This window comes from Equus quagga, chromosome 3 (genome assembly GCF_021613505.1).
Source record: "Equus quagga isolate Etosha38 chromosome 3, UCLA_HA_Equagga_1.0, whole genome shotgun sequence".
NCBI lineage: Eukaryota > Metazoa > Chordata > Mammalia > Perissodactyla > Equidae > Equus > Equus quagga.
The window spans coordinates 97,787,283-97,813,031 of NC_060269.1; the positions used below are offsets into that span (position 1 = coordinate 97,787,283).

General features: G+C 36.5%; 1 long non-coding RNA gene across 12 annotated transcripts in view; it reads left to right on the forward strand.

Moving 5' to 3' along the window:
* The window catches only part of LOC124236686 (uncharacterized), a 41,155-nt gene that overhangs the window by 5,100 nt on the left and 10,306 nt on the right, over positions 1-25,749 (forward strand). Inside the window, exons 1-7 of one of the 12 annotated variants that reach the window (XR_006887834.1) lie at positions 4,246-4,406; positions 4,902-5,038; positions 13,414-13,480; positions 13,956-14,018; positions 15,866-16,023; positions 16,735-16,946; positions 17,552-18,456. This is a non-coding gene — a long non-coding RNA (uncharacterized LOC124236686). Of the gene's footprint in view, positions 1-4,245; positions 4,407-4,901; positions 5,039-13,413; positions 13,481-13,955; positions 14,075-15,865; positions 16,947-17,551; positions 18,457-25,749 lie in introns of those variants that run through there. The other 11 variants (XR_006887838.1, XR_006887842.1, XR_006887839.1 and 8 more) reach the window with 11 other exon arrangements.

Below are 25,749 nucleotides of genomic sequence, written 5' to 3' on the forward strand. Positions count from 1 at the left end.
GGGAGTAAACACGAGATAGGAACCGAGGTAGGAGAGAAATTAAGTTGCGTTCTCCTTCCTGTCCGTTGGTTTAGCTCTGACTGCTGAGCTGACTACAAGGGGAACGTGCACACAGGAAAGCAGAAGTCTCTGAGTCTGATTTCTTGGATAGACGTTGCCCTACTGAAGTCAGACCCATGAATGGCTACCCCAGGTCTGCCCAGTTCCCGTCCAGCCCTAGGCTCTGCTCCCCTGACTCATAGCATTCGATGCCCTGGTTGCTTGTATGTGTTGAGAATTCGAATGTGCTGGAACAGGAAATTGTAGTAAAATACCCAGTCATTAACCGCCTTCACAGCTGCTTATTCTTTTCTGAACCCTTGGAAAATGAACCATAATACTCAAAATTATATTAATAATAATAGTTACACTGATGTTAAAAAATAGGCAATACCATATATTTGCCAAAGGGCCTAGGAGTAATATCAACAGCTTCACTGAGTGTTCAAAGGTTCAAATTTGAGGGTCATTTTTTGCCAAGAAGAGTCAGTAAGTGGCCTGAAATTCCACTCAGTACCTTCTCCTATCAGAGCTAGCTCTATGAGCAGGCCCAGCGTTTCTGGAGGAGAGCGCTTGGGGGTGTGAGTGCGCTTTCCTCTTGAGCAACATCTTTTCTCCTCTCCATGCCACCCTTGCCTTAAGAACTTCAAGCTCAGACCTAGAGCTCAGTTCATAAATCAACTCCCCCAGATGGTTGAAAGGTCCTGTTCATGTGCTCCCGTGGCCTCTGCACCTATTTGTATTGTAACACTTCACCCATTGAATTTTACTTGCCTGTCCATACTCTCACTAGATTTCAAGGTCTATAAAAGAAGAAATGGTCTCTTATTCACTGTTGTATTCACAGCACCTATCAAAATGTCTGGCATATAACATGCTGAAAAAATATTTACTAAATAGTTAATAACTGATTTTATTAAATGACATTATTAAATTATTGAACAAATGATCAAGTTCAGAAAAAACATAGAAGTTAAAAACGTGAAGAAGCAAATACTTAGAACATTTGCCTTGCTTTGCTAGTGAGCCCTTTATTACAGATTTCACCCCTCCCTCCTCCACACCCTGCCTTCTGTGAGCAGCTGCTCACTGTGGCATTGAGCTCCAGAAAAGAGGAAATGTGCTAGATGGGAATAAAGTCTTTACAATTGTGACTACTATAAAGCCTCTTGGGTGGTGTTCATTATACCAGAAACTGAAACTATTCTTCAAAATAAGATGAAGAGCAGAGGGAACAGAGCAAGAGAGTTTCATTTAGCAAGTCATTTTTTCTAGGACATAAATTGATACTTTAATGTCCTATCTTCTGGGGTGCAAAATCCTTTTAACTATTATTTGTGCATATGGAAATAGGAATATATCCTTATATGAAGCACCCTCAGATATTGCTGCCCAAAACGAATGTAATCACGAAGAAACATCAGACAAATCCAAACTGAGGAAATTCTGTCCCAGAATAAAGGAAACTAAAAATATATGACAACTAAATACAACACATGATCCTAGATTTGGATCCTGAAATACTTTTCTCTCTTTTTCTCCATGCATCCATGCATCCATGCATCCATCCATCCATCCATCTATCCATCTATCTATCCAACTATCCATCTGAAGGTCATAATGGTGGAGCTCTCATGAATGAGATTAGTGCCCTTATAAAAGAGACCCCAGAGAGGTCTCTAATTTCCTCTGCCATGTGAAGACACAACAAGAAGGCCATCTATAACCAGGAAGTGGGTCCTGATCAGACAACAAGTCTGCTGGTGCCTTGGTCTTGGATTTCCCAGCCTCCAGAACTCTGAGAAATAAATGTTTGTTGTTTAAGCCCCCCAGTCAATGGTGTTTTTGTTATAGTAGCCCAAACAGAATAAGACATGTACCTTAAACAAAGTAGTTATTAAACTAAGTCAGGTTAAAAGCTAAGCATGCTGAAAATGTGTTAGAAGACCTAGGAGTGTTTGTTTCTCTCAGAGTTAGTTTCAAAGTACAGGGGGACATATCAGACTTTGTGTAATTTCCAGTAACGTTAAGTGCAAGGATGAAGGCCCACACATTTAGTGTTGCAAATAATATAAAAGGCCCCAGGAGCACTCCAGTGAACACAAGTCCTCAGAGACAGCTAAGCACACCAGTGTCTAGGGGCTGTAGAAGCCTGGAAAGCAAGGATCCAGTGTAAACATAACTTCCAAGCTGATCATTTCTCTATTGCTCTCTTGGCAGTTTCATGCTTTCTGTAACACCGTGTAAAGGTAGGCACATCTTTCTGATCAGTAGAGTTTTCTTTCTTCTAATTGTGATCCTCAGAAATCAAGGCTCTCCAAAATGCTTTGAGAACATTATTTTTATTCAAGCAAAAACTCTGTTTGCATTCATTTAATATGACAGGGCTGCAAATGACTTTCATAGACCCTAGACACGTCTACCTTCTGGGGGCTCTCCCATCAATACTAAAAATTATTGTTGATGTAACTTTAAATACTTCAAACTTTTCTTTCTGTTTTAGGCAACATTTATCAGATTTTTGTGGGCCCCCCAAATTTTATCTTTTTCTGTTGTGAGAAAAAATAATACTCTCTTTGACTCTAAAGCTTCATTTTTATATTTTAATTTTAAAAGAAATTGAAACATTTTCGCGGCCCCTTAAAGTTATCATGGGCCCTAGGCATTGTGTCTACTATGCCTAATTCATAAGATTTGAATTAGATTTTGAATTACTTAGGGGCCATCTTCATACCTCTAAGATAAGTGTAATATTTGCATTGATGTAGGCATTGCATTGCTAAAAATCAGATCTTGTTCTATAACACATAGATTTATATATCTGAATATTAATTGAATTTTATAGACCTATGGATCACAATATATACCTATATCCATTTATAATTTATATTATATTCCATTGGGAGTCACAGTTGATTTTAAATATCGTCTATTAACATTGAACCAGGTAATCCATGTATTTTTACTCAGCATTCTGTTGACGAAGGCTTAGACAGCTATCATTACCTGTCTGTTTTGAAGACCCCATGGTGGATCCTAGACCCTCCGAAGATCTTGTTCTATAACAAATAATATTGTGTTTTTATCATGTGGTTTCCATACTTGCTCTTTTCTTTTCTTAGTATTAAAATTTTTTTAAATATAAGACATCTCTGTGAAATAGTCATATGTTGCTATTAATTCTTTCTGAAGGTGAGTTCTTTGTTGATAAGATCATAGCTTACCTCCTATAAATAGCATTATGGTGTCACAGAAGATTCTGCAAAATCAAATAGAAGAAAAAGTGCCATATGGAGGTTCAATATTAATTTTAAAAACTCCAAATATTAGTCTTTATATAGAAAGCTATTCAAAATAGTAGTGTGAATCATTTTAAAAGAAAGGAAATTAATGTCAAGGGCTAGCCAAAAAATTAGATCTTTTATTTGCAGCAACTTGTTTCTTAAAATTAAGACATTTTCCATGGTCTTCAAAATCATCACATCAGAGTTTCAAGAGTACCTAGCAGAGCGGTGCTCTTGCATGAAATCAGTCCCTAGTCCCCTAGCGTTTTCATAGCTCCCATTGTGCCAAGCATTAGTGCAGCCCTTCAATGCCGGGGCATGAGGACGCATTCCATTCCTTTCCATCCCAAATTTATCAAAGAGTTAAGAATGATTCAGAATAGATCACACTGTAAAAACTGAGAAATCATGTAAATGCTGTCAGAAGTGCTTAGCTACTTTGCTTCTGCAAAGATAGAATGTGTAGGTGCTGGGTCTTCAGTGGTGAAAAAGCAGCAAGAAAAGCTCTGTCTTTATGAAACGCAACATGGTACAGATGTCTGTTTAGTTTTAGCTACCATGTCCCCTTACTTCTGAAGTTAAATCTTTCCAGAGCAATGGTTTTGTTTATTGGATATAAGCAAATTCTAAAACACAGTCTGGGGAGGTGGCTAACCTCCATTCTGCAGAGCTAAAGTAATTAGAGAAGCAGGAGAAAATTTCTGAAGTAACAATTAAGTTTGGATTGGGAATTAGGGCAATTGGAGAACTCCAGGTGCCTGTTGACTAACCCTAGCAATCTGACACCAGGTAACCAGGGAGTTCCTTTTACTGCCACGACTGGGTCCAAAGGCCTTTGGCAGCATACACGAAGTACCCGTGGGTTCCAGAAAATTGTGAAGAAATCCTGTTGGGATCATATCAGTTCACCACCGAACCCAAAGGACCATGATTTTAATGGCAAGGAATATCTCAAACCAGATAAATAATTCATCTCAAAAATCTCTGTTTTTTTAGTGTGAAGCTCATTCATGAAGAGACCTCTCTTTGCTTGGACCCGCAGCAAAAGTGGGTGCAGAAGCTTGTACAGATAGTTTTGAGGAGGTAAGTTGATTGTTCTCAATTAAAATTCTTATTTTTCGTGGAACTAATAAGGAAGGTTCAGAAAAGTCAGCTCAGTTACATGATGGAATCGCACTCTTTTTTTTTTTTTTTTTGCTGCTACTTAAAAGGTTTCTTTCATGCATTTCTTCTTCAATGATAGGAAAAAATAGCAGCAATAGCAATTTTGCTTTTTTAACAGCTCAAAATGTAGAGCAAAACAATAAACCTAAAAGAGTATTAATTTCTCAAAAAAAAAAAAAGCACAGCAATAAAAGTTCCTTTACTCTTTCTTAATTCATTGTTTTTAATTGCTTTTAGGGAGGAGGAAAATAAATGGTAAAAAAATTAAAGGATAATTCTTTCATAATTTCCAAAAATTTCTCAGTGAATGTGCTAACGATACTTTAAGGAAATAAAATGGGAACTCTAGGCAATGCTGTTGGATCCCCACACGTATCGCTCTATCTTCACTTCTTCCGCGCTCACTGTATTTAGTCTTCCAGGCCGCCGGAGTCCACGACACCAGCAGAGCCACTGGCTGGAAATACTGGGAAATTAACCCCCTTGGAAGCATGTTTTAACTAACGATTCACTGGGGCAGTGTATAAACATCCCAGCTCCCTGGCCCTCAGGTGAGATCACGCTGAAGCACATGTTTTATTTCCGTCGTTTCCAGTGAAGTTCCGTTTAACCCATACCAATAACTTGCTTGAGAACCAACACTTTATTGACTGCCTTCTCTTTCTTTCACCAACATCCCCCTCTCCACCTCATGTTTGCTGCGATCACTTCCAGCGTAAGTGTAAGTAAACTACTTACACTTGAATCCCTAGCTGAGTGACCACTTTTAGGGAGAAATGAACTGAGACAATAGCTTGGGGTCCTCTGTGGGCCTAGAAACCAACATTATGTTTAGTTTCTCCCGAATTTCTAAAGTGGGGTAAAAATATACCACTTCATATTACCTAGGAAAATTGTGAAGACATGTAAAATGCCTTAAGTTTTTAAATAGTCACATTAAATAGTATTTTCACATATAGTTTAGTTCAAATATTATGTAATACATATGTGTGTATATACAAGCATATATAGATAGATTGACCAAATGTTACTATAAGTAAATTATAGAGAAAAAATATTAAGAGGATAATATAATGGCCTGGTAGAACATTTATGTTTATTTTAGACTCTTAATGATGTTATATCAGAGAACTTTTGATGCTACTGTTTTCATCTCTTCTCAGCTGGTACTCTCTTATCCTGCCTTCATTTTTACTCGGTTATACCTTGAACAGTGAGACTCTTGGGCAAGAGCAGCACCCCTGTAATAGTTTCATTATATTTGAAAAACAAAATAGCAAGGATTCACTTGACAATGTGTTCGGTGTCATTGTTTGTTGGTCAAAATTATTTATTATGTACCATAAGTTGTCATTAATTTATTTAAATAAGTATTTTGTCCGCATCGTTTTATTTATTCAAATTTTTAAAAAAGACTTATTCATAGCTCCCAAAACCAAATTTTTTTTCTTCTACCATTTTGATAGTTCAGAAACATACATGTTTGTTCCATTATCTCTCCTTTCTTACTGCCCTCCTTTCTTCCTCTTTCCCTCTTTCCTTCTTTTTCTCCCTTTTTCCCTTTCTTCCTCTCTCCTTTCTTCTTTCTTTTCTTCTTTCCTATCTTCTTTCCTTACAAATGTAAACTTTTCTGGGAAGCTTTTTTTAAAAAAATCAATCATATTTCGACTTAGAAAATTTAAAATCTTCTATGGAAACTGTTATACTTTTATTTTCAAAATACAGAACTAATTCCAGAGAGGATTTATATATTTGAGTCTCTTAGTTTGGGAATTTTTCTCAAGTCCCCATCATGAGGCATTAGGAAAAGTACTTCATAGTTTAGGTATTTGTCCCCAAGGCTGACTTCAGACTATCCATCAATCAATAGCTGTGCTCAGCAAGGCCAGCTAGCCTTCCGCGGCCCTCAGCGAAAGGGAGGAGGAAATATAATTGATGATGAGCTTATCAGCCAGATAAGGAAATGAAATTTACATATATGAAACAAAGAAAATCTTCTGACTATATGATCCTTAGCATGAAATTACCAGCTTTTCTTATGTATCTAATTATATCATATGAAGTAGATGGCATTCCCATTTCATCAATGAGGAAATTGAGGATAAAAGAAGTTTAATAACTTGCTAAAGTTTATCTGAATAGTAACAGGGTAGTAAAACCATGCAAGTGCTCAAATAAAAGATAATCTGATTGAACCCAGTCAAGATGTTTAGTTCCAGCTACCATACTGTTTTCACCCTTCTTTTAGGATACCTGGACCAAATTATGCTGTACAGATTATAAGATATAATGTAGACATTATTGGGTTTGGACTAGCCAGGATGTTGATTGCATTAGAAGTTCTGATGATCTTGATTCCGTAGAACTTGAAGAATTTGTTTTTCCCTTTGTTGCTTCCTGCTGCTGTTTATTTCAAGACAGCTTCATGAGATTACATCTGCAGTTAACTGAGATTTAAAAATATTACCATATGGTTACTTCTACTGACAATTGGGCTTCAAACAATTAACTTCTTCCTTAGATCCGATTCCTCTTCATTTTGATTCTCACTTTATCAAAAGCCAACCATGCTGTCTATTTGGAGCAGATTATTAGCTTCAGGAGAGGGTCTGATTATCATCCACTTTCTCCCAGATAAGATACTGGCCTAAGAAGTGAGTTGAGTGGTAGAGAATAGGAGGAATATCTATATTAGTAACGATTTTCAATAACTAAAATAATAGTTTCCTTCATAAATGTTTTTCATGTTCTAAAAATAAATGAATTTTTTCAAGGACTGTAAGAAGGGATATAGTCATACTATAAGGAAATGTGGCACACAATTATGGGTTTGAAACATAAATCTTCAAACTTATGTTTCCATCAAATGAAACAGATGGCTAGATTGACTTCTGAAAATAACTTTTAAAAATATATTAAATATTTTTAAATCCATCAATAAACTGTTAAAAACATGAAGAAAATTTAAGCCAAGGAATGAGTAGAGTTGGAATTCTCATGTGTTATATACCTTTGTCTAATTGTCAGTGTTCTGTTTCTTATCTGCATACGTGTAATCCTCACAACAACTCCAAGTTGATAGTATCATTTCTAAATTTAACATATAATGAAACTGAGGCACAGAGAAGTTAAGTGATATGCTTGTGATTACTTGGCTAATCTTATATATCTATAGATACACAGATACATAGAACTACATATACATAGATCAAGATGTATTAGAGTTGATAAAAGTACTTTGGTATAATAGAATAAAGACTGGATGCTCTGAATAAAGGTAAAGCAAATTGAGAAGTATTCCTATTAAGACTTAGTAAAGTCAAGGATAATTTGGATATATCCAAAATGTGTCTCCAACAGATTAATTTTAAACATGATGAAAATTTCACTTTTCCACAGTTTTCAGCATACTCCATTAATCACTTATAACAAAGCAATAAGAAAAAGACAAACAATTTATTACAAAACGTGGGAGAACAAATATAGGCAATTCACAGGGAAGGGAAACTTAATGTAAGCCAATTTACGTATAAGGAGATGCTAATGCTCATTGACCATCAGAGGAATGCATGGTAAACTATGATGAAGTACTAAGAATTAATACATCAGATAACACTGAGCATTAGTCTAAGGGTAATGGGAACTCATACATTGCCCAAAGGGGAATGTAAATTTGTATAACCGCTTTGGACATGATGAAGCAGCTTTCTAAATTACTTTCTACTTGGAACAGAGCGTCTGGGTATACGCACAGGATATATTTGATAGAGAGTGAGGTCTCCTGGGTTTTATGGGAACTGTCCAAAATAGTAAGAAGGAGGATCATTGGGAACTAATCTATAAATCAGCATCTGTGAATGCCTACTTTCAAAATACTTTTTAAAAGGTTGTATTATTCTGAAACTAGAAGCTAGAACTTGCAATTTAGAGTTTGATAATGTCTATGATGGAAGTTTTGAGGTCCCCAAAACTATGATGTTTTTCCAAAAACCAGGAAAGAGAATTTTGAAATGTAACTAAATCATCCCACATAAATGTAATAGTATTTGACAGTTACTAAGCTGAAAGGAGAAGATTGTTTATGAAAAATCTTTAAGCAGAGTCCAGTGCTGGAAGTTCTCAATGCCTCTATGACTAGGTGTTTTCCTTTAAAGGCCAATTGAAAGATCTTTGGAAATATGGAGAAGATCAAAGACATATTTATGTTAATGGTGAAGTCTGTCAAATAACAAAAGACATAACTCTATTTGTTGATGATGAAAAAGTTTTGTTGCAGGCAGTAAAGAGAGAAAAAAAGGAAAATTTGGTCAAAGTAAGTGGGAAAAGATTCAAGCTCCAGTTAAATGTTTTGTAGAAACTTAATTGGACTGAGAACAGTGAGTGACCACCTCACACCCAGTGTTTGTATTAACATTATAAATTTGGGAGAAGAAAGAGAAAGGTGCAGTAGTAGAGGCATATTAAACAAACCAATGAAACAAGACTAGGAAGTTATTACTGAAGTCCTGGCTCAGGCTTTGGCGGGAAGCACTGAAATGGCCGTGGAGAGCAGGTTGAGGTCATATCTACCTAGTTAAAGCCTCTGGGGAATGTGGATAGCCAGGTTCCTTCCTATGAGTTGAGCCATCCTTACTCCCAACTAATGCAAAGACCAATAGCACAATGATAAATATATCAATTGCTATCACCACAAGCCAAGTTACATGGCTACCATAGAAACCACTTATGATACAAAGAAAACTATTAATCAGTGCCAGTCAAGACAAGGCCATAGAGTTCTAAATGGTGAAGAACCTGAGCACTTCACAATGACACACTAGACTCAGAGAGTTACTCTAGTTCAATGCTACTCAGTGTGGTCAGTGCATCAGCAATATCAGCATCACCTGGGAGCTTGTTAGAAATGCAAATTTAAGGCCCTACCCAGACCTACTGAATCATAATCTCTGAGGCTAGGATCAAACAACCCGTATTTTAGCAAGCCCTTCAAGGCTCACTAAATTTAAAAAAGTCTACTTGAATTTACTCTTTGACATGTAGAAGACAGGTTAGGAAGAAGGTCATGTTCTACCATATTAGATCATGGATTAAAGATAAATATAGTTGTAAAGTCATTTTACATCAAATATCTGACTTTTCTATCACCTCAAGTCCTGAGAGAACCACCTAGTGCCCAGTACATAATATAGTCAATGCTCCATAATTATTTATCAAATGAATGAACAAATAAATAGTTAAATAGAAGGACAAATTGGAGGGGATGCTTTCTGTTAGGGCTAAAGCATAGTCTCTAGATGGAAAGGATTCTTGATATGTAAAAGGGAAGCAAGAAACCATAACATCGAGTAATTCAAGGCTATTAACCTTGGAGAATTGTTTTGTTAGAGACCAGTGGTCTAAGAATATCTATTAAAAAACGGTTGGAAAATACAATTATTATGGAATCTTATTATCATAATGCATTTCAAATTGTCATAGGGCAAAAGAATCCTGGGAAAAATGTGGCTGACTGTAGGATTCCATACTTCTATTGGTCAACTGAGGCTGACAAATGTTTAATTGCCATGCTCTGTCATGAACCGTTCAGCTTGCTATGAAGCCAGGGTTTCATAGTGAGATTCTGAGAGGATAATACCAGATACCAAAAGCTATTGAAGACAAGGAGAAAACCAGTTTTGCTTGCTCAATGAAATTTCTATGAATTTAAATAGATGCTTCTGGACTTACCTGAGAAGTCCCAATACGATTCAGCACCTAAAAAGAAGATGGTCTAAGGTAAAAGTCACCTGGAAGAGCTAGATTAACTCTGGCAATGGGTGGAGGCAGAGACAGAAGAGGCTTCCCTTTTCAGAGGCAGCTCCAGAAGCAATCACTCTCCTGAGAGCGATCACTTGCCCGGAGTCCAAGGATCCATGATGCAGTGTGTGGTGTCCCTGTCCAGTGAAGGATAGATGTGTTGTCTTTGTCAGCCTCATGCTACTATGAAATTCAGGTGACTATTTTTTCAGCTATGGATCCTCTGGGTCTGGCTTTCTGGCCCTTGGGGAAGTTCTCTGAGCTAACCAATGTCTCTCTCTCTCCCTCTCTTTTTTGTAGCTTTATTGAGGTGTCATTTTCCTACAACAACTGCACATATTTAAAATGTACAGTTTTATGAGCTTTGATATACATATATGTCTATGAAACCATCACCAGAGTCAAGAAAATGAATATATCTTTCAACCTCAAAATTTTCCTCCTGCCCCTTGTAATCCCTCCCTCCAACCTCACCCCTCAGGTTCCCAGGAAAACACTTGTCTGTTCAGAGGCTCTCAGGGACAATGGTCCTAGAGACCAAGGTGAAGCTGCAAGACTTCATCTGTTCTAGCTGGAAAGTCACGTCACATCACTCATGTCATGTCCCATTTGTTAACCAAGTCACAAATAGCAACTCAGATTCAAGAGGAGGGGAATTAGATTCCACCTCTCAATGGAAGAAATAGCAAAAAATTCTCAGCCATCTTTAAATTATTACAATTGGATTGAAAGCCACTGTCATAGCTTAACCTCCCTATTTTATAGATAGACATACCAAAGCTTGGAGTTTCGATGTGACGCCAATTTTGAGTAAATGCAATTAACTCTAAAACTCCAAATACAGTGTCCAGGACTTCAGGAAAGCTTTAAGTCAACAACTTTATTTGATACCTGCCACATTGCTTTTGGCATCTCTCTAATAAAAAATACCTCTAGCTGTTTGCTTAAAATTTCTCAAGAGAGAGACTTCTTATTCCTAGCTGCTTCTCATGAGGGCTAGAAAAAAGAAAAACCTAAATCTTTAAGTTGCATGGAAAATATTCACAGATCCCATGAAAAAGGGGTGTGATCATTGCAAATACTCTACCTTATGTCTTGTCTGTCATCTTTTCTCATCACAATTTTATATTGCAAGCCTGGTTAAGGTATTACCGAGAAAGGGGAGCAGCACTTCAAAACATCTGAAAAGAGTTTAGATCCCTAAAGAAATTGTTGTCACAGGTTGGCTTCTCAAGAAGCAGATTCTGATGAAAAAGTTCTCGAGATCTGTTGTACCACAATGTGCATATAGTTAACACTACTGTACTGTACACTTAAACAAAGTTAAGGTGGTCAGTTTTTTGTCTTGTGTTTTTTATCACAATAAAATAATAGAAAGCAGACTCTGAGATGATTTTAGAGTTCAAGATGTTTATTAAGGATCAAAACCTATGAAAAAAGGAGGAAGAAGCAGGATTGGGCAGAGAACAGTCAAACTGCTACTCAAGCCCTACATAGACAACCCAGCATGGCAAGTCCCAAAGCAAAAATTGTTGTCCCACCTGGAGCTGAAATGACCCCCCTTTATACTCTCACTGAGTCACTGGATGCAGGCTGCACCAGGAAGTGCGTGATGTTGGTGGAGGCAGCTCTCTGCAGCTGGGAGAGCAAGTTCCTCCTTGAAGGAGGACCTGGCAAGCAGAACTCCATGCCTACAGCCATCATTAGAGATACGAAATATAGATGACAAAATAGGGGAAAAGTAACAACTCTGCTTTTGAAGATGTTGTCTGAGATCCCTGAAGGAATAATATAGGACTTCTGATTCAGTGATAATTCCGGTACACTGAAAATGGAATACAACGATATTTAGTATTAATTTTAGCTAGAGAATATTTTCTTTGTTTTCACACATGCAAACACAAATCCTCTTTTAACATGACATCAGTGAAAGGTCAAGAATAAGATCATAGGGTACAAGTATGGGAAATGGAATATTTTTATGCCTCTTAATTTCTACACTTTTGAGTTTATTCATAATATTATCAGTTCTTATGGTTTTCTTCCAGGTTTTTTGTACTTTTCTGTTATTTTGTGCTTTTATGAAAACAGAGTCTCTAAAACAAAATATGCTATTAAGATGAAATTTGAAGCTTTAAAATGTTACAAATGGTATGTTGATTTACGTCTCAATATTTTCATGTAATTTTGTACTTTCGTGTAGAACAACTTTTTTTTCACATTTTCAACCAGAATATTTTGAGGCTTCCTAACACCTCACTTGCTCTCTGCATGAATTATTTATTCTCTCTAAACCTCAGTGGCTTCATCTATAAAATAGAGATATGATGGCACTTACTTCATAGGATCATTGTGAGTGTTAAATGATATAATGTGTCTAGATGGTTTATGGAGGTGGCAGTCAATATGTGTAACTGACTCTACTGAGATACTGGTAACCATCTTTTCATCGGTAAAACTCAGTCATTGCTATATGATACCCTTTTGCAAAAGGTATTTGTTGAACAGTAACAATTAAGGAAAGGAAACCTAAATTCTAAGCTCAGGATTCAGGCTCCAGGACTTTTCCAAAGCCGTCACAAGGTGGCCCCAAATCCATATCCTTCTTGGCTCTGTGTTCACGGAAAATGAATCAAAGAGCAAGAAGATATTGCAGAAAAATCCATGGTAATAACAATCCAAAGTGTAGGTGGTTCACTTAACAATCCATTGTCTATTTGGCTAGAAGAAGAGAGAAAAGCAAGCTTCGTATGTTTAAAATGGGCAAGAAGGCTGTTAAATGTGTTTAGACATTTTTCTTCAAGGCTAGTCTCTATAAAAGTAGTAAATAAATCATCCTATTCACGTTAACACTTCAAGTAGTACATGGCCTAGCATGCTTGGCTGAGAAAAATCTCTAATCTTTACCTTTTCCCTCCTCTGTAAATTGGTTAGTTAACAATTATTTGTTTTTTTGCTTTTCCTGAGTACTTGTAAAAGAGTTTCAGAACCCTTTCCTCTTTATCGTCTTCTACTTGAAACACAGGGAAAAATTACAGACTATGTAGCCTGTAAGGTTCTGTCAAGTAAGCCTCAGATCGAAAGTTTTATAAGATCATGACTAATTCATTACTTCTTCTTCTTACTTCAGTATCCTTGAAAGTCTTAAGATGGAGCCTCAGAAATTTCCTTCCGGTCAGTGAAAAATTCTTTCCAGGGTGAGTAATGTGGTGTTAGAGAAAATGCTTGGCAGTTGATGACAACTGATAGATAATATTTGAATAGATGGTAAAAGAATTAATTCAGTGGAACTGACCATGTAAGTACTACCAAGTGGTTACAAGTCTTAGGCTCTAGGGTCAGAAGTTTGGTATTCCAGTTTAATTTAATAGTGGGGTAGCTTAGATAAGTCACTTCAAGGTAATTATACTTACTTTGTGTAGGTTTTTGTGAGAATTAAATGAGAATGCATGTAAAGCGTGAACATTTTGCCTGGAACGTGGTAAGGACATAACAGTACCTCTTATTACAATCATTGCTTTCGCTCATAATACCATGGGATAATGGAAAGAATTAATTTAATCTTCAGTGGAAAGATCCAAACATCACTGCTGATATTTCTCAACTGATTCTGAATTGAACCTCAAAACCCTGCTCTAATTGGCACAATGTCTTCCACATTTCTTTTTGCAGAGGGAGAGGTGGTCAGAAGTGTGGACAGCCCAAGATTGCTTGGAAGAGGCCACCTGGAGTTTAGTAAGATGGTCTGAGTATATATTTTAACCAGAAAAATAGAAAATTGTATTTTTTGAGTGAGTTCATAGATTTTTCAAAGTAAATGAGAGAGACTTGATTTGATTGTGTGCACTCTGCTACATCTTTGATTTTTTATCTCAAGAAAAGAGGCAGAAATAAGACAAAACTGTGGAACTTAGTCATCTACAGAAGTTTTCCCTGCATGTCTTATAAGTAGTAAAGTAAAATTAGGTAGTCTAATTGTAGTGTAGATATATCACAATTCCTAATTAAATGTGACTCACCTTATGCCTAGAATTTCCAGCTTTACGTATTACATGAATTGTTAAAATTCTGTTGATTTATGGTGAGGGCTTTTGCAGCAGGCCATCAAGATTAAGACCTTAGATAACATTGCAATGCTAGATGGCGGGCACATGTTTAATATTCTCCCTGCATTTTGGAGAAAGTTGTTCAGTGTTTCTCTTCCAAGGTAAATGTGTTATTAAGACACGGCCACTTTCATCAAGAATGCAGTTGTATGCCTAAAACATTTCAAGATGCAATCAAATGCAATATTCATGCATGATCTTTTGAAACTTACCAAAAACTAAATCGCACTTTTGAAGACTAAAATATATATACACCAGGCACTCTGTTGCATATTTTTATATATTATTTTATCTAATTTTAACCACAATTTTATAAGTATTAGTATCCCCAATTAACAGTAACATATGTTGCAACCAAGAATTAGATACACTAGGTCAGTAGTTTCCAAAATATTGACTATGTACTAGTTTATTGTGCAGTGATTGATTCATGCAAAAGAAACGTTTACCAAAGATATAAAGTATAAAGCATAATGAAAAGCATGGTAAAAATGAACAGTCATGAGTGAGCATCATGAGCATCAGAACTAGAACTTTATCATTATTACCAACTCCATCTATGTGCTCTTCCACTAGCCTGTCCTTCTGCGTCCAGGCAGAGTTAATTACAGTCCTAGACTTTGATTCGTTCTTACAGTTTTAAGTGGAATTATTTTCCAAAACTAGCCTAGATATTAATTTATTTATAACATTCCTTTAGTCTGTGTGAAACTACATCAATGTTTTGACAATCATAGATTTAAGGTAAACGCTGTTAAGCCTAATTCTCAGATTTTATAGTCTTTGCTCAGAATTCATCAGTTTTGTGGTTTTAATTCAGTACTTACACGTGATTTCTTGGTAATCACTTATTTTGTGCTGACTGAATCAAGAAAGCTCAATATAACATTCTACTTCCGAATAGTTTTCTTAAAACTGTTCAAAATTTGAGATTGAATAGGAATAACATCAAATACACTTTCTCATAATTTTTTACCAGTTTACTATGTTGTCAATGGGAATGTTGAAAAGGTAGTAAAACGAAAAATATTTTTCTGCTGTTTGTATCTCAGAACCAGCAGATTTCAGAAATCTCTTCAGCTTTTACTCTGGTTAGTCCTGTAATATACCAGCTATTTGCCAGGCACTGGCTACAGCCTTTACTCATATTATATCATTCAATATTTTCTATATGAACTGTTGATAGAAGTGATAAGATGGTCCTTCCCCTTCCTTTCCCTGATCAGATATTTACTAAGCACTTACTAAATTCTGGAAACTATAGTTAAATCTAGGGCTTCAAATATGAAAGGATATAATCCAAGATATTAGGAGACCACATCATATTAAAAGGACACAAATGAATGTATTTATTTTTTAATTCATTTAATAAAACATTTACCAAAAAAATGGAATCCAGGATATAAGGGAGTCCTAAAGGAGTTTATGTAGGTGCTGTGGGTGTCTAGAAATCTGAATTATGGCCCTTTGTGACAGGCAGCTACTGCCTTGAGCAGATGTCAATGGAAGGGATGATGCTGGACACTTCTTCTCTCCCATGTCATCTCTTTTTGCCAGCAATATCCACAAACTGAATTATACAGGAGCACAAGATTTTAATGAAGTCTTGGGAGCAACTGAAGGGAACGTATGAGGTGAGCCTTGAATGGCTTCTTATGCCAGAAAGTAAGGATGTGCTCAGAAACTGAGAGGGATATGTCCAGAGGACAAAGGAGTCAGCTTGAAGGAGTAATCCTCACGGAGAAGGGAGATGTGAGCAAAGATCTCAAGGAAGTGAGGGGTTTAGTTTAAAAGATAGCTGGTGGAAGAGAATTCCAGGCAGAATAAACAGTCCTAAAGTGGAAGCCTGGCTGCTGTATGTTTAAGGAAGAGTAAGGAGCCCAGTGTGGCTGGAGTGAGTGAGCAAGGGCAAAAACACTGTCAAAAATGCTGTCAGAGAAGGAATAGGGAGCCACAGCATGTGAAACCTTGTGACTCATTTCTAAGGACTTAGACACTAACTCTGAGTGAGAGGGGAGCCAATGGTGGATGTAAACAGAGGAGAGTCCTGGTCTGACATATTTTGAAAGGATCTCATTGGAAAATGTGTCAAGAGTAGACATGTGAGCTTAAGAATACCAGTTAAGAGGCTATTGTAGTCATTTGGGCGGCTGAAGATGGTGCCCAGACCAGGAGGGTGGCAGTGCAAGAGCTTAAATTTTGAAAGTAGAGCCAACAAGGTTTCCTGCTGTATTGGATGTAGACAGAAGAGCTGAAGATGACTTTTTTTTTTGGTGAGGAAGATTATCCCTGAGCTAACATCTTTGGCAATCTTCCTCTGTTTTGTATGTGGGATGACACCACAGCATGGCATGATGAGCAGTGTGTAGGTCCGCACCCGGGATCTAAAGCTGTGAACCCTGGGCCACTGAAGCAGAGCATGTGAACTTAACCACTGCACCACCAGGCCAGCCTGAAGATGACTTAAGTTGGCTTGTAATAGTATTCCAGGTGACAGAAATATGGATACAGACAACAGGGTTGGAGTGGTTGGCTTTGCTTCAAAAGATATTGACAGGTAAAAGTTATAAGAATTGGTGATTAAATCATCATTTTAACTTTAAATGCAGGTACTTATCAGTTTGGGGCTCTTTTTTGCTAAGGAAGATTTGCCCTGAGCTAACATCTGTTGCTAATCTTCTTCTTTGTGTATATGAGAAAGCCACCACTGCATGGTCACTGACAGACAACTGGTGTAGGTGTGCGTCCAGGAACCGAACCCGGGGCCACTGAAGCAGAGCATGCTGAACTTAACCACTAGACCACTGAGGCTGGCCCTAGGGCATATTTTATACAGGCTTCTAACTTTATTTCAAAAGGCGCCTCATAATTAATCCTGTCCTGCAGATAATTCTGTAGTAGCTGTCTCATTTCTCTTGTTTTGAACCATCAATTTCTTCTGTGCATTTCTTGATGTGTTGCATGATAATTATAAAAGATAAATATTTCTGTATATAAATCCTAATGTTTCTTAGTATACTAGTAATTAAGACGGGGGGAACGAGCTCAAACACTCATGTGTGTGTGTGTGTGTGTGTGTGTGTGTGTGTGTATGCAGTAAAATACAGAGTTTACTCATTCTTTTACAGCTCTTTTAAATTAACCCCTTTCTCTCTTTTCCAGTTGGGGACCAGAATTGACTGGGAAAACTGGGATGAATTGATAAGGAGGAGATTTTTCATCTTCATACTAACCTGGACATATTATTGCGAGTTCACTATGCAAAACTGCAAAGTCACAATTGTTAAACAGTGTTTTTTTTTGTCACTTTCCCACCCTCATTACCAAGCCTTTTTGCCTGCCCTTTGTCCTTGTGTCTCTGGCACCTAGAGCTTTGTCGCCATTTTCTGGCAGATCAGAGCCTTCCCTCCAGAGCCTCCACCTCTCCTTCCAAATAGGAGTTAGCAGCACCCCCTTGCCCCATCTCCATCCCCACTTCAGAGCTACAGATAAAATAAGTCACCGATCTGGTTATAGTGCTTAATTCTAAGATAAATGAATGAGCCAAAACTTTTATCGACAAACTCTAAAGAGAATTTGCAGAACTAAAAGCCATCTCTAATAGGAAAATATATGAGGGTTATATTTCATTACAGACTACCTCTTAACAACACCTTAACAATGCATAAACATAACCCTCCCCCTTATCCTACAGCAAAATTAAAATGGCAAGCAATGAGCTTTGCAGCCACATGCAATCCTTTGTTCCCATACTCCTCCTCTCTCCCAACCTATATTTTCATACACAGAGCTTTAGTACAGGAGAGGTTTATGTGTATGTTTTAACAGTGTACTCCTAAATGCTAGTCTTTGCTTTCTGGGAGAGTCCTACAGTTTCATGCATTGTTTTATCCAAAGGAATGCATCCTTGCTATTAGGAGGCAATATAGTATTGACTTGGTCAGGATGAGCTTCAGAAAGAGATGTAAAGAACTAACATGCCATTCAGTATTTTTAATAATTTTGCTTCTCTCACTTATAAATAATTTAATCTCCCTGTATCAGAGTTCAATTATTAAATAAAAGTACGAAAGATCATTCTTTCTTCTTTTGTAGTCAAAGCATATTTCCAACCACATCAAAATAAAACAACTATTAGAAATATTTTTGGTTATAAGCACAAGAAAGTGCAGTAGAATTAGGTCTGTTCCTGATGTAAGTATCCAAGAGGCTTTTAGTACTATTAGCTGTTTCTCTTAGGCCAGGGCACAGATAAGTGCTGGGTGGCTCCATTACAGATGGAGAAACTGGCTAGAGAGGGTACGAGGTTTCCCAACTTTAAGATGGGTAGAATCATAAAAAGGAATTGAGGGCCTCTGACTCACAGTCCAGTGTTTTCTAAAGCAGACCACACTCAGACGTTTAAATTCATAGCCAAATAATCTCCAAACACAACTAACCACAGGGACTGTGAGGTAATCAGACCACTTGGGAGAAAAATATAAGAACAAGAACCTCTTGAGCAAGTGTTAAACATATCCCAGAATTATGGTGGTGTCTTAACTTTGTTTACCGTAACATAAAACTAAGGATAGTGAGGGGCAGAGCATCGGGGACTGTGCTATCAGCACCCTTAGACTTCACTAAGTTGAGTATTTTGGGGTAATTTGCTATTTACAAAGAGAGAAGAGAACATAGGAGCAAACCAAAGAACTTTAAAGTGGGCAACTGAATAATAGAAAGATAAATGCTGTTGCAATCTACAGAACACCCAGAAAGAATTGCACTTCTGTGGACAAAATAATGTTTTTGCTCTTTTATCTTTTTTTTTTTTTTAAAGAATTGCCATAATTTTCAATTTCCTAAAATCAGAACTTGAGACAAGGCATTGGGTGCTGGTAGTTTGTATGTGGAAGGATCCAGGACACGAGAGTGAGGGAGTAGAGAAATGAAATAGGGAAGGGTGGAAAGCCAATATAAGTAAGCATGCTTCATTGCATTTCTGCTATGGGTAACAGAGTCTCTATTCCCCTGGAGCTTCTAGGAAGCACACGAATGCCTTCTATAATTGTCTCCCTTAAAGACCTAGAGTCTGAAGTATATAACCATCACTTCTCCTCACCCAGTGGTTGAGGACTACCTGCAGGGGCATTAACTCTCACCCCCTCCTCGTAGCTCTTCTTGCACATTAGTCAAGCAGTCTCCCACTACCTCAGGGAAAGCTTAGAAAGCAGATGCAGAAATATGCCTGCCCTTGAGGTGGGCAGCTACCAGTGCAAAGTGAATCTGAAATTATATGGAACACTTTCCCATAGTTGTGACTGAGATCAGAGGTATTTGATGGGATATGTGATATGGAGAACAATAAATTAAAGTCAGAGGCTGCTTCTTGCACTACTTAGATTCACTGGAACTCCACATAAGTTCAGTCAGTCACTGAGTCTTAGAGGAACAAACTATACTCCCCACTACAGCAACTGGTTCTCGGCCATCATTGACATTCATCATCTCTCTCCTCCACATCCATGCTAGATTTTCATTTTGCTTGGTTAGAAATTGAACTTCTTTCACTTGCTTGCCTGGTAGGGTAACCTAGACCTTCATCCCTGAAGGGTTTGAGCTTTTGGTTGTCTTGCCCTTATCCAGCCACAGTTTTTGAAATTGACCATTTCCCCTGGCATAGAAACATCACAAGTCCCCATAAGTATCAGCAATCTTAATGCCTCATCATAATCAGGGTTGATTATATCAACCAGTATAGCAACTCTTTTATTTCTCTACTGATCCGTGAGCATGAGTCATATAAAGTGACCAGGGGGCAATTGTAGTTTTAGGTTCAGTGGAACACTTTCTGTGTGCCCTGGTACCAATGTTCTTCTCCTTCAAACCAGAATCTTTGAGATGTCAGAGCTTAGCATCATGAGTTCTGTAAGCACAAAATCTGCAAGCGGGTAGCAGGGCATGGTGGTTGGAGAGGTCAGTGTTACCTCTACCTCTTATTTCCCAGATCCACGTATATATTCTAGCACCATATAATGGCCATGGTTTGAATACATATACCACATCTTGGAGGACAGTGCCTCAACCTTTGGGTGTCATCCCTGAGCTGGTTCATTTCAGTTAGAAAGTAATGTTAGAGCTTACCAGAATCTGTCTACAAGGTCATGGAGAATCACATGGTTTGAGTCAGAGCAAAATTTCTAGAAATTTACTCCATTCAGCTATCTCCCTAAAACTCTCCTACTACTTCATTCCCCCAAATCTTTCCACTCCATCAATAGCAAAAACTATATTCAAAACCTTTAGCCCTAGCTCATTTAGCTTTGGTCAGGGAGGAAAAATTTCTCCTCTACTCTTATAAGTTCTTCTGGCTGGTCTAAAACTTAAATTGACATGAGATAGATTAACAGGAGAAAATAAAATTTAGTTACATACGTATGGGGGCTCCATAAGAATATGAGGCCCAAAGACATTCAGGCAGTTGAGGTTTAGATGCTATTCTGAGCTAAAGAGAAGGGTTTAGAAGTCTGGGACTGCAAAGGGGAGGTAGACTATTTACAGGAAAATTGGAAAAGCAAATATTTGGTAAACAAATGTTTGCCATGCCATACAGAGAGAGAACTTTGGTTTCCAGGTCCTGCTGAGTTCCCCCACCACACCTTGCTCATATTCTTTGTGTTTATCTCTGGTGATAGTTCTCTTCCTGAAACATACTCTCTACCTCAATTCTTTCAGGCAGTCAAGGGAGAGGTAAAAGAAAAACTTCTTTAAGCCAAAGAGACACTTTTTGGGGTGGCAAATTTTGCTCTTCTGCACCTTTGAAACTTCCCCCAAGAAGTTTCACAGTCCAGAAGTTGAGTTGATAGATTGTTCCCTCTCATTGAACCAGTCTCTTAATCCTGACATTAGGTCAGTTCAAAAAAACTCATTTCAGGAGGCAGTGATGCAGAGGGTCTCTCAAAGTTAGGCCTGTATTATGCAAGCAATCAGAGTCATTTCTAAAGAAACAAAAGAAACACAAAGATTAATGATTAGAGAAGATTATAAACCAGTTTCTGAGTTCAGGGAGCAGCCCATAAAGATTCCTAGATGTCAGAATTGAAGCATCTTTAGCAGTTTGAAATGTCTCTGATGATGCCATCAGGTGTTCCGGTAAGCTTTCAGAGTGGCCTGCATAGCAACAGGCATGAAGAATATTGTCTAAACATGAGCTGTTGTGGTGATCTCTCTGAAGTTTATATCAAGTCCTCTAGCTTCGGATTGTAGGGCTTCAGGAAAAGGACAGTTTCAGTTCTCAGTGTTCCAAGTCAAAAGATGAAGGAAAATTGGAAACATTAGTTTGGGAATTTGTAGCCAGATATTTGAAGAAACTAGAAAAATTCGGGATCCAGTCTACTTTACAGGTAGAAAATAAAGCCTTAAAATACAATGAAAGGCACCATAATCTAATATGCATAAGAGTGAGTTATGGTTTCTTTTGAAACATAATTTTTCTCTCTACAATCACCCTCATTTTTACCAAAAATAATTACAGTAAAACTAATTTGCTTTCAAATTGTGTAGTTTCAATAAACTTGTCCAATTTATTTACATAAGTGTAGTAAGAATAGTGATTGACCATGTAGAATCTTTTAAATCTGCTTTGCTGAAATTTTTTCATAAGGAATCTCAGATTGGACTTTTAAAGGCCTCTTGAGGCCAGGAAAGCCAAGCCAAGGACTTGGCATCAGATTTTGCCTGCAATACCTACAGGTTTGGGTGAAATTCCTTATTCTCAAAGTCCCCCAATTATCCTAAAGTTCCTGCACCTGCCAGGAAGTGACCTTCTTTACCCACCTGGTTAGACTGTCAGGAACCCAGTAAGCAATATACCAGGATGTTTTTCTAAGGGGCTTTTATTGGCTCCATAAAGTCAATCTTAGTTCCTTAAGGCTGTATCATCATATCTGAGTTTATGCATGTTTCTCTCAAGCATGACATTTCAGTCAAAGCTTTGATAATACCACCAATGTTACCAATTGTGTCCTGTTATAAGGAGAACAGATTCTTATCGAACATATGCAAATAACTATATTGCCATCAAAGTACAAGAATGCTCACTGAGAGTTTTCAAATTCTGGAGAGATCAGGTAGGGAGAAAAAGATAAATGTTTCATTTTTGTTCTAAGTTCTAAGGTAGCTTAAAGATAAAAGAGAAAAAGTTGTCTTAAATCTGGAAAAACAAGACATTGAAAATATCAGCAATGTTTTAAACAAAAAATCTTAAAAATTGTAATCATCCTCATGAGTTCGTTCAGTCCCATGTAATAAATTCTTGATTTTTGATCTTTAGCAGTTTTATGAAGACATCAGTTTATCATTAGATTTCAGTAAATTCTTACCCAGTTCAGTGGTATGATCTGAAAGTTATCAGAAATATATACTTGTCAAAAAGCCCTTTCTATGAACCTTCTTGAAGATGAAGCACTTTTGCAAAAGCATCAGAGTAAACCAACTGTCTATAAATGACAAAGGCTTAAAAATGCCCATAGTTAAAGGTCAGATGAGTGTACATTATAATGTGGTTGATGGGAAAATTTGGTTATTTTTGTGGCACACAACATTTAAGATAGTTATGACTGATAACATCGTACTAGGACATATTAGTATTTTAGGAATTTTATATAATTTCCAGAATACTTAAGTTAATAACATTCACCATGCAAAATAGCCTAAGAAGTTTATTATCACTTATTTGATAATGCTTCCCATGAAATCTTAACATATCAAAAAAGCCTAATTAGTTTAAAATTTTCCTTTTTAGAAGAAGAGGGAACAAATACTTTAAAATGTTCCAGGGACCCTCTGGAAAATTTCAAAGTTAATTGAGGTCAAAAAGACTTCATTTAGAATTTGATTTGGGGAAGTTTGTCAAAAACATCAAAAAATTTTAATCTTTGATGAAATAGGGTCACAGATCATTATGAAATAATACTTATCTATTTAATCAAAGTGATAATAGAAGATTTCAAAGGCAAATACAGAAGGTTACATAGTTCTGAGCAAAACTTAGCTCTTTATATTGAAAATACCTCAGTTCTCTTAAGTAATTAAAGACCTGATGATAAAGACAATAAACACAGGAAATTATTTTGATAAAACACAGAATCCTAGTTTTCTAGGCAGATTATTTTAAAAGACAGAGAAAAACCTTTTACAATATCTTATCAAGAGCAGACCAATAGCCCAAGAAAGCTACATCCTTTTAGCAGATGAAATGCATTTAAATTTTAGTTCTATGTAAGTACACTATTGGTATTAAAGCTTACTTTTAAATCCTTATAATAATAATTTAACTTTTAGCCAATTTGACTGCACAAAATTCCCTCTTTCTCTGTTCAATTTTCTATGTCCATATTTGTCCTTTACTTTCTTCCTTCCCATTTTCAGATAATCACCTTTATTGTAGGACAAATTTACTTTAATTTTTTTTTTTAACAAAAGTGCATCTCCACACCCCATATCTTTCTTAGCTAAAATATATACTACTTTCCTTGCAAAAAGAGTTGTTTCCCTTATTATTTCTAGTAGTTTTAGTTACATATATTAAAATTCTTAACCCTTAGAAACCTTAATTTCTAATGAAAAGTAACAAGTAGGCAATTATGAACTATCTTTTAATTAGCATTCTGTGAATTGACAGACTTATTAGATACTATTTATAATTTTAAAAACATGTGCTTTCACATGGAAAAATTTTGGGCATGGCATAAGACATGTTTACAAATTGATCCAAACATGTTTAGTTTCTTGGTAATAAGAAGCCAAATGTAGGTAGCCCTATGTTCAGTAATTTATGTCCCATTACTTTATCTTATTTGGAAATGATCTAGATCTTCAATAAATTCTCATAATTTAATTTAATTTAGCAAAATTCTAAGGTTTCAAGTAAGCAGAAAGGTTTTTGAAGAAATTTTAAAGTACACATATCATAAAACATAATTATTGCACCTGAAAACTCTTATCCCACCAACATCTACCTAAATTATTTGCTCCCAACAATTTTTTTTAAATTACTCACATAAACTTCTTGAGAAATTATACAGAGTCAGCCATCATCCTATGCAATTTTTTTTTTTTTTTTGCTGATGTATTTTTTTAAGAAATGTAACATAAACTTATTTGACTGGTAAACCCAGATAGAATAAGAATCATATGTCTGCTTTATATTCAGTGTTGAAAATTCTAAAGACATATCTATTTTAATTAAACCAATGAAGTTAAATTAATTTCAATACTGAATATTTTCCCAGATCACATGAACCTGAAATGCATTTGGGTTAGTTTCTATATTTCTGAGAGCTTTAGAATAGCCAATTCTTACAAGTACTTGATGTTTAACCCAATTAAATAGAGCTCTTTTACAAATTAACTTTAGTAATACCATCTGGAGGTAGAAAAATATCACACACTTATAATATACACTTATAGACACATGCACAAACATACAGAGAGATGTGAAAAAAGGAATCTTATAGCTTTCACTTTTTAGAAAAAATTGAAGTTATGAGATGAGTGTAATAGTACAAAACTCACTACTTTATAAAAGAACAGTTGGATCCAAATTTTGTTTTCGCAGTTGGAATAAGTTAAGTTCATCTGCTCAGATGCCCAAAGCCTTCTACTAATATCTGTGGAGAGTATATTTAAGATTTTAATTAGCCCAATTTCAAATAGTTTCTTCTCCTTCTTCTTTTATTCTGATGAAAGATCCTCTCTGAATTTTTGCATTTCAAAGAATGATTCTTAGGTCCCAGAGAAGATTGGGGTAGAAAATCTATTACAAAGGCACAGAGGAAGTATCCAAGTTCCTCCCAGAAGCACTTCGGTTTCCTAAGGCCAGTAATTTACAAGCCTTTTGAGATAAAAAGGGACGTTTTGGGATTGGTGAAAAGGGAAGGTGAACTTTGAATTGTTTCTGGAACCACACCTCTGATCCTGTAAAGACTAGATTAGTAAAACAAGGACAGCCTTTTTTTTTTTTTAATTCCTCAAAGAATAGGGTTGCACTCTAAATTAAATCATAGGTTGATCCATCCATAAATCGTTTTAGAAAGTGCTTTAAGAAGGTTTTTCTTCCCCTCTGGGTACACAATTTTATTTTAGCTTAGGAGAAGAGGATGAAAAGTTTTCTATCAGGCTCTGAATATCAACTCTGGTTATGAGTTCAGTCTGACTGTGGCCTTTCATCTTATTTTCCACCTTTTTTATTTATCCACTAATCTCAGGAGGTAACCTATTTATAAAATCTTTTGAGGATCTTCCCTGGGTTTGAGAAATTCCTTACCTATGGCCCTTAGTTTGGCCTTTGACCAAGGAATGAAAGATATCTGAGGAGGATT